Genomic DNA, 15,670 nt, shown 5'->3' with positions numbered 1-15,670 from the left:
TTTAATATTTTTTTCCCTGTAATTGAGATCTAATCTTACTGCACTGTTTTCAGAAAAGATGACTGGAATGATTTCAATTTTTTTGAATTTACCAAGGCTAGATTTATGGCCCAGAATGTGATCTATTCTGGAGAATGTCCCATGTGCACTTGAGAAAAAGGTGAAGTTGATTGTTTTGGGGTGAAATGTCCTATAGATATCAATTAGGTCTAGCTGGTCCGTTGTGTCATTTAAAGTTTGTGTTTCCTTGTTAATTTTCTGTTTAGTTGATCTATCCATAGTTGTGAGTGGGGTATTAAAGTCTCCCACTATTATTGTATTACTATTAATTTCCTCTTTCATACTTGTTAGCGTTTGCCTTACATATCGTGGTGCTCCTATGTTGGGTGCATATATATTTATAATTGTTATATCTTCTTCTTGGATTGATCCTTTGATCATTATGTAGTGTCCTTCTTTGTCTCTTTTCACAGCCTTTATTTGAAATTCTATTTTATCTGATCTGAGTATTGCGACTCCTGCTTTCTTTTGGTCTCCATTTGTGTGAAATATTTTTTTTTCCAGCCCTTCACTTTTAGTCTGTATGTGTCCCTTGTCTTGAGGTGGATCTCTTGTAGACAGCATATATAGGGGTCTTGTTTTTGTAACCATTCAGTCAGTCTTTGTCTTTTGGTTGTGGCATTCAACCCATTTACATTTAAGGTAATTATTGATAGGTGTGGTCCCGTTGCCATTTACTTTGTTGTTTTGGGTTCACGTTTATACAACCTTTCTGTGTTTCCTGTCTAGAGAAGATCCTTTAGCATTTGTTGAAGAGCTGGATTGCTGGTGCTGAATTCTCTCAGCTTTTGCTTGTCTGTAAAGCTTTTGAATTCTCCTTCATATCTGAATGAGATCCTTGCTGGGTACAGTAATCTAGGTTGTAGGTTATTCTCTTTCATTACTTTAAGTATGTCCTGCCATTCCCTTCTGGCCTGAAGGGTTTCTATTGGAAGGTCAGCTGTTATCTTTATGGGAATCCCCTTGTATGTTATTTGTTGTTTCTCCCTTGCTGCTTTTAATATTTGTTCTTTGTGTTTGATCTTTGTTAATTTGGTTAATATTTGTCTTGGGGGTGTTTTGCCTTGGGTTTAACCTGTTTGGGACTCTCTGGGTTTCTTGGACTTGGGTGGCTGTTTCCTTCCCCATTTTAGGGAAGTTTTCAGCTATTATCTCCTCGAGTATTTTCTCATGGCCTTTCTTTCTGTCTTCTTCTTCTGGGACACCTATGATTCGAATGTTGGGGCATTCAACATTGTCCCAGAGGTCCCTGAGGTTGTCCTCATTTCTTTTGATTCTTTTTTCTTTTTTCCTCTCTGCTTCATTTATTTCCACCATTTTATCTTCTACCTCACTTATCCTATCTTCTGTCTCCGTTATTCTACTGTTGGTTCCCTCCAGAGTGGTTTTGATCTCATTTATTGTATTATTCATTTTTAATTGACTCTTTTTTATTTCTTCTAGGTCCTTATTAAACCTTTCTTGCATCTTCTCAATCTTTGTCTCCAGACTATTTATCTGTAACTCCATTTTGTTTTCAAGATTTTGGATCATTTTTATTATTATTATTCTAAATTCTTTTTCAGGTAGATTCCCTTTCTCCTCCTCTTTTGTTTGATTTGGTGGGCATTTTTCATGTTCCTTTACCTGTTGGGTATTTCTCTGCCTTTTCATCTTGTTAAGATTGCTGTGTCTGGAGTGGGCTTTCTGTATTCTGGTGGTCTGTGATTCCTTTTTATTGTGGAGGTTTCACCCAGTGGGTGGAGTTGGACGATTGGCTTGTTAAGGTTTCCTGGTTAGGGAAGCTTGCGTCGGTGTTCTGGTGGGTGGAACTGGATTTCTTTTCTCTGGAGTGCAATGGAGTGTCCAGTAATGAGTTTTGAGATGGGTCTATGTGTTAGGTGTGACTTTTGGCAGCCTGTATGTTGACACTCAGGGCTATGTTCCTGCGTTGCTGGAGAATTTGTGTGGTATGCCTTGCTCTGGAACTTATTGGCTCTTAGGTGGTGGTTGGTTTCAGTGTAGGTATGGAGGCTTTTGGATGGTCTCTTATTACTTAATGTTCTGTGTAGTCAGGAGTTTTCTGGTGTTCTCAGGTTTTTGGGCTTACGTCTCCTGCTTCTGGATTTCAGTTTTATTCTTCCAGTAGTCTCAAGACTTCTCCTACTATACAGCATTGATAATAAAACTTGTAGGTTAATGGTGAAAAGATTCTCCCCCGTTAGGGACACCCAGAGAGGTTCACAGAGTTACATGAAAAAGAGGAGAGGGAGGAGGGAGAGAGAGATAAGCAGGAGGAGAAAAAGGGGGACTCAAGAAGAGAGAGACAGATCTACGCAGTTGTCTGTTCCCAGAGTGTTCTCCGTAGCCCAGTCACCTACAAAGATTCACAGAATTGGATTGGGAAGAGAAGGGGAAAGGAGGAAATAGAGGTGATCTGGGGTAGAAAATAGAGAGTCAAAAGTGGGAGACAGTAATCAACACATTCCTGAATAAAAATGGGAACTGAATATTGAATTCTTAAATGTCCAAAATTTGTATCACATACTGAAAAATAAAGATTAAAAATCTATAGTAGAGGTTAGACTCTTAAAAATACAATATTAAAAACAAAAACACAAAAATTTTAGAAATATATATGAAGTTTGGTTTAAAAATAGGGCTTCTCTCTCTTTTTTTTTGCAAGGTTATAGTGAAATGAAAATGAAAATTAAGGCCCTCTTCTTTAGGAAATAATTGTCCTCCAGATTACTCATTCCATTAGTAGTGCAGCCTCCTGTAACCAGGAATGATAATGTAACCAGGAGACGGATGCTATGAGTACATGGGAGAAGAAAGCATGATAATGCATGTAGCAGATGCATAAAAGAGTGGGAAGGTCATTCGTATTATGGGTGGGTGCTCTTTTGCTGTTTGGTAATAAAATTTCAGGCATTAATAGCATTTAACAAGGGCAAGCTTCATGATTTTGTGTGAACAAGCATACATTCATATACATGGTGGTAGTGGTGGTGGTTTAGTTGCTCAGTCATATCCAACTTTTGAAACCCCATGAATTGTGGTGCACCAGAGTCCTCTGTCCTTGGGATTTCCCAGGCAAGAATACTGGAGTGGGCTGCCATTTCCTTCTCCATCAGATACATAGCAATTACCAAATAAATATTTGTTGAGTGAATGAACTTGTGATAGATACTTACAACAAGTAATAGATTTTATATGTATTTCTGTTAGCTGGTGTTTATATTTTTACATGTATAGTATTATACCTATTTAGCTTATCTGTTAAACTACTTCTTTCTGTTCCCCATATTACATTTTTTTTCCTTTTAGATTTTGAAGCTAAGGATTTCCTTTTCTGAACAGATCCTCTTGTACTGAATACCTATGTAAGAGATTTCTTATTCAAGTCTGTTGAATCTGTAAATGTGTTGAAGATGACTTATGCTAAAATGTACGCAAATCAGAATTTTGAAGAATAAAAATATCAATTAAGTCACTATAATTGTCATGAAGTTACACTTTCCTAGAAGTGATTATTGTTTTTATACTTACTCCATAGTGTGTGTCAGAAAGTATTAACCTGGAGTGCAGCTTCCTTTGAAACATTAAATTATATTTCTTATAAATAGAGTTGGAAGACAACAACACTTGAATTCCTGGTAAGTTTATAGTCTGGGAAAGCAGGACTATTTTTATCTGTGGAGAATGGCAATTCACCAAGCATTTCTTACCACCTAGTTTGTTTCAGGAACTGCAGACACTGTGCCAACCACTATGGTACATGCAGTGAAGAAACACACTTCAGTAGCGTGTGTGTTCTAGTAGGTACTAGGGAATGTTTGTCACCAAAGACTTCCATACATTTCCCTAAACTTCCTGTTTATGAGAGAGAATTTTTAACTGTTTTTCTTGTCACAGTTAGAATTTAGAGTTCAAATGTAAATCTTCATGGAAGAAGGAATAGTTCTTACCTTTGTGCAGGACTTCTCAGTTTATGAGATACATCTGATAATTACAATTTCTAATCTTACAGGCACAGAGGAGGTCTTGGAAGCATGAAATGCCGAGATGATGCAGTAAAGTCAAATGGAGTAGGAACCAGAAAGAGAATCCAGATCTAAAGTAATTAGTGCCATATTTTCTCAGTAAGAGTGAACAAGTGAGTGAAAGTTGCTCAGTCATATCCAACTCTTTGCTACTCCATGGACTATACAGTCCATGGAATTCTCAAGGCCAGAATATTGGATTGGGTAGCCTTTCCCTTCTCCAGGGGATCTTCCCAACCCAGGGATCAAACCCAATGTCTACTGCATTACAGGCGGATTCTTTACCAGCTGAGCTACAAGGGAAGCCCTTTCTCAGTTAAATACACATCAAATATTGTCCTTATAAATGTTTTACAGGTGTTAGTACTAAGGTGCTTAAAGAGATAAAAAGCTATCATGGAAGAATTAAGAAAGACTTGACACAGATATTGAGGCAAAAGTGCCGAGGACATGCTCCATAGTTATACTGACTACTCTACTTTTGTTCTAAAAAATTCAGGCCAGAAACCCTTGATGAATAGTAGGTATCATTCTTATTCCTTTGTAGGTAATTCAGACATCAGGAGGTGTAGTTCCAAAATGGATCTCTTCATGTCTCCCAATAATGTGACTGAATTTATTCTCTCGGGCCTCACACAGAATCCACATTTGCAGAAAATACTCTTTATTATCTTTCTGCTCATTTTCCTGTTTACCATGGTGGCCAGTCTGCTCACTGTCATCACCATCTCCCTCAGTCCCACACTTTCAGCTCCCATGTACTTTTTTCTCACTTATTGGCCTTCATAGATGCCTTTTACACATCTGCTACCACCCCTAAAATGATCACTGACCTGCTGTGCAAGAGGAAAACCATCTCATGGGGTGGCTGCCTGACTCAGCTTTTTTTGGTACATTTCCTGGGAGCATCAGAGATCATTGTCCTCATTGCCATGGCCTGTGACCATTATGTGGCCATCTGCAAGCCTCTGCACTACACGACCATCATGAGACAGGGGCTCTGCCAGCTCCTGGTGGTGGTGGCCTTGACTGGGGGGATCCTACATTCCACAATGCAGATTCTTTTCATGATGGACTTGACCTTCTGTGGTTGCAATGTCATTGACCATTTCATGTGTGATTTCTTCTCACTGTTGGAAATTGCCTGCAGTGACACCTACATGCTTGGAATGGTTGTGGCAACCAACAGTGGGGCCACGTGCTTGTTCATTTTTTCCATGCTACTTATATCCTACATCGTCATCCTGAGCTCTCTGAAATCCCATGGTTCTGAAGGACAATGCAAAGCCCTCTCTATATGTGGCTCTCACTTTACAGTAGTGGTGCTTTTTTTCTGTCCTTTGTATTTTCAGCTACACACCTCCTGTGACCACTTACCCTGCAGACAAGTTGGTGAGTATGGTCTTTATAATCCTCACTCCCATGTTAAATCCTATCATATATACAGTGAGAAACACAGAGGTGAAAAATGCCAAGAAGTGTTTATTAAAGAGGAGAGTAACAGGCTTTTCATGATGCCAATAAAGTGACAATTTATATACATAATGAGGATTATACCTCTTGTGAAAGAAAATGAAGACATTTTCCAGATAAATTGCAGAAAAATAATCTTAGGGACTAGTATATGTTAAGCATCTAACATTGGCTAATTATTTTGGGGCATTTTGATAGTTTTTAATGTACTTTGCCAAGGCTTCTGCGTCCACATTTAATGGATATGCAATGTAAAGAGCATCTATAAGCCCCTAAGTTTCATTATTGTTGCTTAAGTTTTCCTCCAAAGTCTTATCGTTACTTTACTAAATTATTTATATAGTCACATGGATGAAATTAACTTTTCTGTAAGATCTTGACTTCAGAATTTCTCTTATTTTTGCTTGTTGTTTAATCTTTACATAGTGTCCAGCTCTTTTGTGACACCACGGACTGTAGTCCGCCACGCTCGTCTGTCCATGGGATTTCCCAGACAAGAATACAGGACTGGGTTGCCATCTTCCTGAGCCAGGGATCAAACCTGTGTCTCTTGCACTGGCAGGTGTATTCTTTACACCTGAGCCACCAGTGAAGCTGCTATATTTGCTTAGTCCATGGTGAAGTAGTCAGGGTAAGAATTCTCAGATAGATACATGGGGAAGGGACAGCTTGCGAGTGCAAAAATCACTGCTGGATTTCTTTTTCTAAAGTAAGAATTTACAAGAAACAAACAGAGAAATATCAGAAAGGAGAAACGAATAATGCACAGTGTAATTAGTTTCTTGCTGTATAAATTCGGCTTGAAATTATGAAATTACTCTTTAGTTCAGTTCAGTTCAATCGCTCAGTCGTGTCTGACTCTTTGCAACCCCATGAATCGCAGCACGCCAGGCCTCCCTGTCCATCACAAAAACCCGGAGTTTACTCAAACTCATGCCCATCGAGTCGGTGATGCCATCCAGCCATCTCATCCTCTTCCGTCCCCTTCTCCCCCTGCCCCCAATCCCTCCTAGCATCAGGGTCTTTCCCAATGAGTCAACTCTTCGCATGAGGTGGCCAAAGTATTGGAGTCGCAGCTTCAGCATCAGTCCTTCCAATGAACACCCAGGACTTATCTCCTTCAGGATGGACTGGTTAGATCTCCCTGCAGTCCAAGGGACTCTCAAGAGTCTTCTCCAACACCACAGTTCAAAAACATCAATTCATTGGCACTCAAATTTATTCACAGTCCAACTCTCACATCCATACATGAGCACTGGAAAAACCATAGCCTTGACCAGACAGACCTTTGCTGGCAAAGTAATGTCTCTGCTTTTTAATATGCTGTCTAGGTTGGTCAAAACTTTCCTTCGAAGGAGTAAGCATCTTTTAATTTCATGGCTGCATTCACCATCTGCAGTGATTTTGGAGCCCCCCCAAAATAAAGTCTGACACTGTTTCCACTGTCTCCCCATCTATTTCCCATGAGGTGATGGGACCAGATGCCATGATCTTAGTTTTCTGAATGTTGAGCTTTAAGCCAACTTTTTCACTCTCCTCTTTCACTTTCATCAAGAGGCTTTTTAGTTCCTCTTCACTTTCTGTCATAAGGGTGGTGTCATCTGCATATCTGAGGTTATTGATATTTCTCCCACCAATCTTAATTCCAGCATGTGCTTCTTCCAGCCCAGCGTTTCTCATGATGTACTCTGCATATAAGTTAAATAAGCAGGGTCACAATATACAGCCTTGACGTACTCCTTTTCCTGTTTGGAACCAGTCTGTTGTTCCATGTCCAGTTCTAACTATTGCTTCCTGACCTGCATGCAGGTTTCTCAAGAGGCAGGTAAGGTGGTCTGGTATGCCCATCTCCTTCAGAATTTTCCACAGTTTATTGTGATCCACACAGTCAGAGACTTTGGCATAGTCAATAAAGCATAAATAGATGTTTTTCTGGAACTCTCTTGCTTTTCCCATGATCCAGCAGATATTGGAAATTGATCTCTGGTTCCTCTGCCTTTTCTAAAACCAGCTTGAACATCTGGAAGCTCACGGTTCACGTATTGCTGAAGCCTGGCTTTGAGAATTTTGAGCATTACTTTACTAGCGTGTGAGATGAGTGCAATTGTGCACTAGTTTGAGCACAAACTATCTTTGGGATTGCCTTTTTTAGGTATTGGAGTGAAAACGGATCTTTTCCAGTCCTGTGGCCACGGCTGAGTTTTCCAAATTTGCTGGCATATTGAGTGCAGCACTTTCACAGCATCATCTTTAAGGATTTGAAATAAATCAACTGGAATTCCATCACCTCCACTAGCTTTGTTCACAGTGATGCTTCCTAAGGCCCTCTTGACTTCACATTCCTGGATGTCTGGCTCTAGGTGAGTAATCACACCATCGTGATTATCTGGGTCATGAAGATCTTTTTTCTATAGTTCTTCTGTGTATTCCTGCCACCTCTTCTTAATATCTTCTGCTTCTGTTAGGTCCATACCACTTCTGACCTTTATTGAGCCCATCTTTGCATGAAATGTTCCCTTGTATACAGGCCAAAGAGCAACAGTTAGAACTGAATATGGAACAATGGACTGGTTCAAAGCTGGAAAGGAGAATGACAAGGCTGCACATTGTTAGCCTGCTTATTTCAATTCTATGAGCAGGGATATTTTCTGTTGGTCTTTAGGTCATTGTCATCAACAGCTGCACTGTAAAGAGCTGTGGTTTTTATGTACCTGAGGGAGGTCATGTACTTAGGGTCTTCCAACTACAGCATGATGACCACTTTCCCTTTATCTCTGTCTGTATGCCAACACCACACTGTTTTGATTATCATACCTTTACAGTACATTTTAGAATAAGGAAATATTATTGTTTTGGCTTGCTCTTAGGAAGGAGCGCTAGGAAAAAAAAACTAGATAGTATATTAAAAAGCAGAGACATCACTTTGCTGACAAAAATCCACATAGTCAAAGCAATCATTTCCCCCAGTAGTCATGTACAGATGTGAGGGTTAGACCAAATAGAAGGCTGGGAGCCAAAGAACTAGTGCTTTTGAACTGTGGTGCTGGATAAGACTCTTGAGAGTCCCTTGGACAGCAAGGATGTCAAACCAGTCAATCCTAAAGGAAATCAACCCTGAATATTCATTTGGAGGATTGGTGCTGAAACTGAAGCTCCAATAGTTTAGTCATCTGATTTGAAGAACTGACTCATTGGAAAAGACCTTGATGCTGGCAAAGATTGAAGGCAAAAGGAGGAGTGGAGTTGCAGAGGATGAGATGGTTAGAGAGCATCACCAACTCAATGGACATGAATTTGGACAAATTCTGGGAAACAGTGGAGGACAAAGGACCCTGGCATGCTGCAGTCTGTGGTGTCACATGGAGTTGGACATGACTTAGTGACTGAACAATAATAGTTTTGTCTATTTGGAATACTATGAGATTTCATTTAAATTTTAGATTTTTTTTTCACTTCTGTATTAAATATTTTTGGGATTTTTATTGGAATTGCACTGAAGTTGTAGATCACTGTAGGTTGTATTGACTTCTTCTTTTTTTTTTTTCAAATCTGAAAATGTCTTTATTTTTTAGAAAATGGATTCCAGGAAGGTTAAAAAACAATACCAGAGGGTATATAGGTGCAGAACTGGATGTAGTCATTCAAAGCATTCAATTAAGAATATGGCAATATAAATATCTGAAAAGCATCTCTTAGGTGTTTGAAACAAAATGTATGTCATTCCTAACTATTTGGAGCTTTACAGACAGAAAATGGTTAACATTTCAAAGTCCTGGAAGCTTTTTCCTTGGTTAATAACATTAAATGGTTTGCCTTTGATCAAATTCCTTCCTTTTTAAACATGGATAAAAGTATTACATAGGTCCACTGTTAAGACAACGTGTTGCAAATTAAATCTGGTATAATGTATTCCAACAAAGCTTAGAAAATAAAAGGTGTTGTGGTGGCTTTGGACTAAGTTTAATAGTCGTCTCCTCGGCTGACAACTTCTTTACATGTTGGACGCAAAAGTATGGTATGTTCAAACTGTGCTGTATGTGATCCTTTAATGTCACATAATGGTGGATATGGGTCTACAATGCCCAAGTCACACAGATTCTTCAGAGCCATCAAGTATTTACTTTCTCCCACACGATCCAGCCATCTGCAGCAGAAGGCGAGAGTGCCAAAGTTTTCATTGATGACATTTAACAAGTGTTTTGTTCTTGGAAGCCTTATTGGCACATGTCCAACATCAAAATTTTTCATGTAATGTGAACATTCCATATCATCATGAACCACACCTTTTCCTGTGCTACCAAAGGTTTCGATGGCATACACTTCTCCTTCCTCCATTCTTGTTGCCTCTCCTCCCTTCACAATGGGCACTGTTTTCCCAGCATGTATTCTATATGGCCCAATTGAATGTCCATTTAGATTACAGATTGGTTTCACTTGGTATGTCTTCCCATCTATTTCAACTTCATAGGATTCCATAACTTCTTGGATTGCCTCACCAACATCACAGAGACGAACATCAATTCCGGCACACTTTATTCCAGTGTTAGTGGCATCTTTTACAGCTTTTAATAATGTGTCATATTTGGGATTAAAAGTGACAGTAAAAGCACAATCGATAATCCTACCACTTACATGTGTTCCAAAGTCTGTCTTACAGATGTCATCATACTGTAATACTGTTGTGTCACCAGCATTGGGAGTATAATGGCAGCACAGTTATTCAGAGAACACCCAGTAGGAAATGCCAGGCCTGCGTTTAATCCATTCTCTTTTATTAATTTTCGTCAACAGTCTTCCAACTTCTCACAGATTTCTATCATTGTCATCCCAGGCTTGATCCAGCTCATAACATATTTTCTAACTTGTCGATGTGCTTCTGCAGCTTCTCGAAAATCATTCCAAATCTCTTCACTAGCTTGATCTAATGCTTTCTTTTCTTCACTTGTAGTTCTCCAAGCAGCTGTTCGCCCATCTTGTGTGGGTGGGTATTCGCATTCTTTCCTTTGGGAAATACACCATTAGGACACAGGTCACATATTGGAACTGAGGGAGGGTCTGTTTGAACTTTTGGTCCTCTCTTCTTCTTCTTCTTTTTCTTCTTCTTTCCAGCTGCTCCATCTCCATCACCATCTCCATCTTCATCGTCATCATCTCTTTCTTTCTCTTCCAATGCTTGTCTTTCCAATTGTCTTGCCACCTCATCAACTGAGGCTCCAGCTTCTTTATCAGGTTCCTGTTGCCCTGGGGCAGCCCCTTTACTCTTCTTCTTCTCCCGTCTTTTTTTCTTGGCTGCCTCTTCAGCCGTAGAGGCAGCTCCCTCTTCCCTGTCGTCTGGATCCAGGTCGCCATTCAGGTGGCTCCCGCAGGACGCTGCCTCCTCCACACCCGCATGTTGCCCGAGAGAGCGCGAGGCACTGAAACAGAAGAGCTGTACTGACTTCTTAACAATGTTAAATATTCGAGTTCATGATTTTTTTCAGTTGTTTGCATATTCCATAATGTTTCAGCAACTTTTTGTAGTTTTTAGTGTACAAAACTTTGCCTCCTTGCTTAATTCTTTACTCTTTCTGATGCTATTCTAAATGGAATTGTTTTTTTTTTTTTATTTCCATTTTGTGTTGTTCACTGATAGAATAGAAATTCACATCCTTTCATGACAAAAAGTAAGCTATGAACAAATTGGGTATAGAAGGAACAAAACTGAACAAAATAAAGGCTGTGTATGAGCAACCCACAGCTCAACACTTACTCAGCATTGAGAGGTTGAAAGGTTCTCCGATAAAATCTGGATCAAGACAAGAGTGCACAGCCTTGGAAATTCCCTGGTGTCCGGTGGTAGGACTGGACCTTTCCCTGCCGTGACCCAGGTTCAATCCCTGGTCAGGGACCTGAGATCCTGCAGGGGATTGAGCTCCCACAAGCTAGGCAGTGCGTCTCCCTCCCCAAAATGAGCGCACACTCTCACCTTCTCACCACTTCCTTGTAACATGGTACTGCAACAAAAATTCCTGTCAAATTTGTAGAGTTTCTTATGTACACACCAGGCCACCTAGGAAATGGGCTAATTTTACTTAATTAACTTTTATTTAATTTGAATGCCTGTAATAATGTGGTAGTCACTTCCTATCCTCTGGATCTCAGTGTAAACATCATCTTTTAAGAAAGATCGTCTCTGATTACATTATCCATAGTAGACATTTCCCACTTATTCTGCCATGGTACACTATTTATTGTCTGGGAAGCACTGAATAAGTCTGTATCTACTTTATTAAATTGTCTCTTTATTATCTGATTCTGTTATAAGAATATAAGTTCCATGCAGGGAGGAATTTTCCTTTTTTTTTTTTATGAAATGCTGTGTCCTCACCTGTAGTACCATTCATGGAATAAGTACCTAAAATTTAAAAGTAAAATAATTCAATAAATATCTAGTTCTTACATCTAAATTGGTGATAAAAATATGTTTTGTATAATTTTCATCACCAGTTTTGGAGAAGGTAATGGCAACCCACTCCAGCACTCTTGCCTGGAGAGTCCCATGGACTGAGGAGCCTGGTGGGCTGCAGTCCATGGGGTCGCTAAGAGTCGGACACGACTGAGCAACTTCACTTTCATGCATTGAAGGAAATGGCAACCCACTCCACTGTTCTTGCCTGGAGAATCCCAGGGACGGGGGAGCCTGATGGGCTGCCATCTATCGGGTCACACAGAGTCGGCCACGACTGAAGCGACTTAGCAGCACCAGCATCACCAATTTAGATATAAGAGATAGATATCTTTTTTTTTTTTTTCAAATTATGGTAAGGAGTTTGCCTGCCAGACAGGAGACCAGGGTTTGATCCCTGTGTCAGGAAGAACCCCTGGAGATGGGAATGACTACCACTCCAATATTATTGCCTTGACAATTCCATGGATAGAGGAGCCTGGAAGGCTCATGGGAACCTGACAGGGGAAACTGACATGTTCATGAGATCGCAGAGTCAGACATGACTGAGCAATTAACATGCTTAATTTTTTTCTTAAAATGGATAAATAACTAGTTATTATATCTCAATTGTTGATAAAAATTTTGCATGTTTAGCCAAATGTAGGGTAGAATAAATTGAGTAGTAAGTAAAAGAAAAATGTGCTAGGGCAAATGAAGAAATACATGATGAGCTAATATCCACTGGGACAAAATGATTGGGCTGGTATTTTGCTCCTGGTTGGCAGTAGCCTTAAAACGGTGCTGAATCTGATATTTTCCTCAATCATTGTGACCTTAATTCTATGATTTGGCTTAGTAGTATCTTTAAATACAAGTATACTTTTAAAATGTAGTAGAAAATCCCTGTGAATTTAATTAAGCAAGAATCAGTCTTGGACATTTTCCAATTCTAAGACTTAATAAATGTCACTAGAAGGGACAAAATGTCCAGTGATCTTTGCTCCTAGTGGGAAAAAAAGATAATATCTTTTTAAAAACTGATAGAACGTTTTCAGAAGGTCCTTCTTAGGCTTAAAGAACTGAAGACGTGGATATCAAAATATCAAAAGAGAGAGAGAAAAAAAAAAAGAAAACAGCACAGGAATGTATTCAAAATCTCAAATCAACTGGTTTGGCCACACCAAAAGAACTGATTGAGGAGGACTAAACAGTTGAATTTTTTTTTTTTTTTTGAAAGTAGTAAGGAAGTAAGTTACTTATAATAAATTTTCCTGGGAAGTGGTTAGTTGCTATCTTCCTGTATAAACATAGAGCTTGGTAGTCTTTTCAATAAATTATTTAAACATGGTAAACCTTTTTTTTTTGTAGTTGCCATGGTATTTCTCTTAAACAATCTACAATTCAATTAAAATGTCTTCTGAATAATCAGAAGATTCCATGAAGAAAATTAGTAGACAACTGAATGTAATAAAATATTTCCTCAAGTAATAATGAGGGCTTTCACTCTCTGTTGTGGTACTAGAATAAAGAACAATTCCAGGTTTTTATGAGCAACATAAAAAAACTTTCTTCAGATTGTGAGCAAGCCTCCACAAGGTATAACTGATAGTAAATGGTGGGAACCAGTCTTCACAATGGTGTGACTTTATTACGTAAGAAATTTAATCATTTTGAAATAAATCAAAATTAGGTTCCAGTTCTACTTTTATCACTTAAAGCTGCTTGACTTTGGGGAAGTTAGCTAGGTGCTCTGAACCTCATTTTCTTAGACTATTACATGGTAATCGTTGCTGTTGTTTAGTGCTAAGCTGTGTTCAACTCTTTTTGCTACCTTGTGGTCTGTACACTGCCAGGTTCCTCTGTTCATGGGATTTCTCAGGCAAGAATACTGGAGTGGGTTGCCATTTAATCTTCTAGGGGTTTTTCCCAACCCACGGACTGAACCTCCATCTCCTGCTTTGAAAAGTGAGTTCTTTTGCCTCTGAGCCTCACCCCCCAAAATGGTGGCTCCAGTTCTTTTAACTGCAAATGTTAAATGTGATACATTAAATCGTGAGTGATGGATTGGAATCCACTGTTAGAGTTTAGAGCAGTTGAGTAATATGATCAGAACAAGATTTAAAGAGTAAAGTTTAGACTACTTCCAGAGAACAAATTGAAGGCCAGAATAAAAATGGAGAGATTTGGAAAGCTATGGCAGTGGGCAAAGAAGGAAATGGGGGACAAGGAATGACCAAATTTGTGTTATATTTTGAAAATAGAAACAGTAGGATTTAGTTGCTGCTGCTACTGCTGCTGCTAAGTCGCTTCCGTCGTGTCCGACTCTGTGTGACCCCATAGACGGCAACCCACCAGGCTCCTCAGTCCATGGGATTTTCCAGGCAAGAGTACTAGAGTGGGGTGCCATTGCCTTCTCCAGGATTTAACTAAAAGTATCAATAAGTAATATGAGAGCCAAAAGGGAGTGAAAAATACTGTTTTTTTTTTTTTTTAACAGTTACATCAAAGGTGGGACTATGCAGTGAGATGGGAGACAACTTTTTATTGTGTAAAATTTAAAATTTGTTTTATAAATACTAAACTGATATCCAACTGAGGAGGTCCAAAAATGCTGCCTATACATGTCTGGGAATTTGGTTAGAGATATGGACTGGAATTCCCTGGTGGCTCAGATGGTAAAGTGTCTGCCCAATATATAGGAGACCCAGGTTCGATCCTTGGGTTGGGAAGATCCCCTGGAGAATGAAATGGCAACCCACTCCAGTACTCTTGCCTAGAAAATTCTATGGACTGAGGGGCCTGGTGGACTACAGTCCATGGGGTCACAAACAGTTGGACACGAATGAGCAACTTCACTTTATGGACTGGAGACACAAATTTGACTGCTTCACTATTTATTGGTCAGAAAAAAAGAACAGTAACTAAAGACCCTAAGAAAAGTCTCAGTGAGTTCTGCGGCAACACAGAGCAGTGACTTTCTATTCATAGTTGAGCTGCTCACTCTGAATGTGTATACTACTAATAGTTTATATGGGTATTTAGTATTACAATTTCAGAACTTTAGAAATGTTTTACCTTTTTATGGAATTCCCTTTCCATCTTTTCTTATTCTATCATCTTTCCTTTAAAACTCAGTTGATTTTTTTTTTCCCCAGGAAATATCCTCTGAATTAGGTTTGCTATATCTCTACACTATGACTCTAAGTAGTAGTAGTGTTAGTCACTCGGTTGTATCCAAATCTTTGTGACCCCATGGATTCCTCTGTCCATGGAATTCTCCAGGCAAGAGTACTGGGGTGGGTTACCACTTCCTACTCCAAGGGATCTTCCTGACCCAGGGATTGAACCCAGGTCTCCCACATTGCAGGGAGATTCTTTACCATCTGAGCCACCAGGGAAGCCTGTGACTTTTAGCATCCTGTGAATATTCTTATAAGGCATCTTACACTGGTCTAGAATTGTTTAATGCCTCATGATGTACCATATCAATAAGAGTAGGATAGTATGACATCCATTTTGGTGATCACATTTTCTGAAACAATGGAGAAAAATAGGTGCTCTATACACATTGTGGTAATTGCATGGATACATAAAATGATTAATTTATAATGCACTTAAAAAGTCTCACCATTATTTTGTAGGTATACAGTTTCTAATATGTAAACTCAGCTCCTGTCCAGACTAG

At 39.3% G+C, this 15,670-nt stretch overlaps 1 pseudogene; it reads right to left on the bottom strand.

Moving 5' to 3' along the window:
* Window positions 1–9,090: 9,090 nt before the first annotated feature.
* On the bottom strand, window positions 9,091–11,547 carry LOC133050372 (methionine aminopeptidase 2-like; annotated as a pseudogene).
* Window positions 11,548–15,670: the final 4,123 nt, after the last annotated feature.

The sequence above is a fragment of the Dama dama genome, chromosome 32 (genome assembly GCF_033118175.1).
Source record: "Dama dama isolate Ldn47 chromosome 32, ASM3311817v1, whole genome shotgun sequence".
In the NCBI taxonomy this organism is placed as follows: domain Eukaryota; kingdom Metazoa; phylum Chordata; class Mammalia; order Artiodactyla; family Cervidae; genus Dama; species Dama dama.
The sequence above is the reverse complement of the archived record's forward strand: the minus strand, read 5'-3'. Positions and strand labels throughout refer to the sequence as shown.